This window comes from Muscardinus avellanarius (assembly GCF_963383645.1).
Source record: "Muscardinus avellanarius genome assembly, chromosome: 5".
NCBI classification, from domain to species: Eukaryota; Metazoa; Chordata; class Mammalia; order Rodentia; family Gliridae; genus Muscardinus; species Muscardinus avellanarius.
The window spans coordinates 89,736,887-89,740,656 of NC_137790.1; positions in this window are offsets into that span (position 1 = coordinate 89,736,887).

Here is a 3,770-nt window from a genome sequence, read left to right on the forward strand (position 1 = left end):
ATATACTACTGTCAAAATACAGACTAAAAGCCGGGCGTGGTGACGCACACTTGTAATCCCTGCACTTGGGAGGCGGAGACAGGAGGATCGTGTAGGCTCGAAGCCAGCCGTCTGGCTTAAGAGACCCTGTTTCCAAATAAAATATAAAATAGGTCTGGGAGTGTAGCCCGGAGGTAGAAGGGTTCCATCCCCAGTACCGCAAAAAAAAAAAAAAAAAAAATACAGACTAAAAATGCAAGTTGGTTGAATATTTCATTCTCCAAGCATCTTTAGGGATGGTTGCCTAGAGGATGGCCCATATTCCTTGATAGTCGAGGGTGTCCATTTTGTAGCTCCAACCCTCTTCCTCTATGCGACATTCCTAAAAACAGGCCCTATGTTATCACTTCTTTAAGTCTTTTATTAACTTTTATTTTTAGCCTGAAATTCCTTGATCCTCTCTCACCAAACAGAGCCGTGACGTAAAAAAAAAAACAAAAAAAAAACCAAAAAAAAAACACGACAGGCATGGTGGCACATGCTTGTAATCCAAGCATTCAGGAGGCTGAAACTGGAGGATCACCGTTCACAGACAGCCTCAGCTACTTAGACCCCTTGCAACTCAGTAAGACCCTGCTTCAAGATAAAGAAAAAAAAAAATAGGGCAGGGGTGTAGCTCAGAGGTAGAATGCCCTTGAGTTCCATCCCCAGACCTGCAAAAAAAAAAAAATCACTTCAAGTATTTTTTTCTTCCACAAAGCCTTTCTCTTAAAGTTTCTCTGGGTTTCTACAACATTTTGCTGACATACTGATTTTAAGGGTTATTTTCTTTTATTTTACATATTAGGGTGATTATTTTCTTTTTATTTATAAATTTTTATTGGTGCATTTTACTCATACATCTCAATGGGATAAAAAAAAAACTTGTGGAAATATACATGCACACATCACCCATTCAGCCCCTACCCAATCTCTAACCCATTCCCTCCCCCTCCCTCCTACCCATGCTTGGCTTCCTGATTGACTTTGATATGTTTAAGTACATCATGTGCTTTAAAGAGTTTCCCTTATCCTCCCTCTATCTCCTCAGATATGTCACTTTAATTGCTCCTCTATAGGGTCCCTTCTTCATCTAGAGTTCCTCCTGTTACCCATTTCTCCCTAATATTTTACAAATTAAGAAAAGCATCTGAGTTCTTATTTTTTGTGACACTTCACTGTAAATGCCATAATTTTGTTCTTCCTTATGGCTGAGCAAAATTCCATTGTGTACATATCCCATAGTTTTGAAATCCACTCCTCCATTGAAGGACATCTTAGCTGATTCCACAGTTTGGCAATGATGAACTGTTCAGCTATGAACATGGTTGTTCATGTATTCGTTTGGCATTTTGGTTTTCATTCTTTTTGATAGATACCCAGAGGTGGTATTGCTGGATCACATGGTAAGTTCGTTTTCCTTCTTCTGAGGATCTTCTATACTGTTCTCCAAAGTGGTTGCACCAACTTGCAATCCCACCACCAATGTATTAGAGCTTCTATTTCTCCACACTTATTCCCACTTACTGAAAACCTGAAAGCTAGAAGGTGAGTAACTTCCGACAGGAAGATCCACTCACAACCATTTTTTTTTTAAATAGAGGTCACTTGGATCTGGAAATCTGCTGAGATATTAGGTGAGGTAGCAGCAGCTTCTATTGCTTCCTGGCCACACAGTTGAAAAAAACCTGCTGGCCTTTTGCTGTGAAGCAGGCCCCAGTTCCAGGCCTCCTGCACAACAGGCTCCAGGCCCAGCCTCACTGGCTCCAGACCTGACCTAGCCCTGGGGCAGGCTTCAGGTCCATCCTCACTGGCTCCAGACCCAGCCCTGCCGCGCGGCAGGCTCTGGGCCCAGCCTTGATGGCTCCAGACCCAGCTTCACCACATGGCAGGCTCCAGGGCCCAGCCCGCTGGCGCTAGACCTGGCCTCACTACACGGCAACCTCTGGGCCCAGCCCGCTGGCTCCAGACCCAGTCTCCCCACGGGGCAGGCTCTGGCCCGGCCTCGCTGGCTCCAGACCCGGCCTTGCCGCCCAGCAGGCTCTAGTTCCTGTCACTGTAGGCATGACATTTACAGAGGTTTCCATTTTTCCTTCCATATATATATGTATATATGTACATATATATACACATATATTTTAATAGGAGAAAATAGCACGTGTCATTTGCAGAAGGTGAGAGTCCAATTCCCTAGCAGCAATGGATTTTATCTCCCCACTGAAAGTAGAGGCTCACAGCCTCACCATGGAGAGCAAAATCCACTGCTCCAAGCACACCCTGCCCCCCAGCACAGCACAGAAGAGAGCAGTGGCCATGAACTGAGGTCTCCCAGGACCCGGCACAGCAAATTGGCCCAGTAATATGGGCGGGGCTTCCTCTGACTTGCCCTGGACATTTTTTTTACATAGTGTGTGGTCTAGAATTCCTGTATATGTGCGGCAAGAGCAATCTACTTTTGGGGAGATATTTTCAAAAATTCAAGGTGGATTGGATTGGATCTCTCTGCCTCTCCCGAATACTGGGCGCCGCCACTACTGCCATTTTAGTCCATTGCCACAAAACTTTTTCTTACATAGTATGTTGTCCAGAGTTCCTGAGCAAGTGGGGCAGGAACAGTCTACTTTTGGAGAGATTTCTTCAAAAATTCAAGGTGGATTTGGTTGGATCTGTCTGCCTCTCCTGAATACTGGCCGCAGCTGCCGCCTTCTTGATCTCTTCTAGAGTATGTTGTTGTTAAGTATTCCTGTGCATGGGTGGCAGGAGCAGTCTGCTTTCTGACCTCTTCTGGGATATCCCTCCAAAAATCACTTTTCTTGCAGTGGCAGGTGCCGCATTGCAGTCTTGCTTCTAATTCTGCCATTTTCCACTCTCTCTCCTATATTTCCGATAGGAAGTCATGACTGGAAATGTTTCTGTGTGTTGTCCCAATCAGCTATTAAATCAAAATCTGTTGTCCAGGGTTTCTCAGGGAGATGTATATCCTATTCGGCCACTGATAACCATCACTGCTGTGGTCATGGTTGCCACTGCAACTGCAGCCGCCGCCATCTTCCTCCCTCTTTAATATTTTTTAATAAAAGAAAACAGTACGTGTCTTTTGCAGGAGTTGGGAGCCCAAGTACTTAGTAGCAATGTGTTTTATCTCCCCTCCAAGAGCAGAGACCCACAGCTTCACCACAGAGAGCGGGTTCTGCTGCACCGAGCGCACCCAGCCCCAGCACTGCACAGAGTAGCGTGGCTGCCAGGACTGCCCTTGGCTCCCCAGATGCATGGCGCCGGTCGACCCGACTATGTGGGGCTCCATCTGACACGCCCCAAACATTTTTCTTAACGTAGTATGTTGTCCAGAGTCCCTGAGCATGTGGGACAGGAGCAGTCTTTTTGGGGGAAGATTTCTCCAACAGTTCAAGGCAGGTTGACTTGGTTTTATCTACCTCTCCCGAATACTGGCCGTCGCTGCCGCTGCCATCCCCACCATCTTGGTCCATCTCTTCTTTCTTATATTTTAGTTAGGAAGTCATGGCTATAAATGTCTCTATATATTGTCCCAATCAGATATTAAACCAAAATCTGATGTCCAGAGTTTCTCAGAGGAATACTTGCCCTATTTGGCCACTGCCAGCTATCGTTGCTGCAGGGTGACTGCGGCTGCCGCCATCTCCGAATCTCTCAGATTATTTTCTTATATTTATGCCTATGAATACAGACTTCTCAGAGGCAATAAATCATCTTATCTTTTAGTGTGTGTGTGT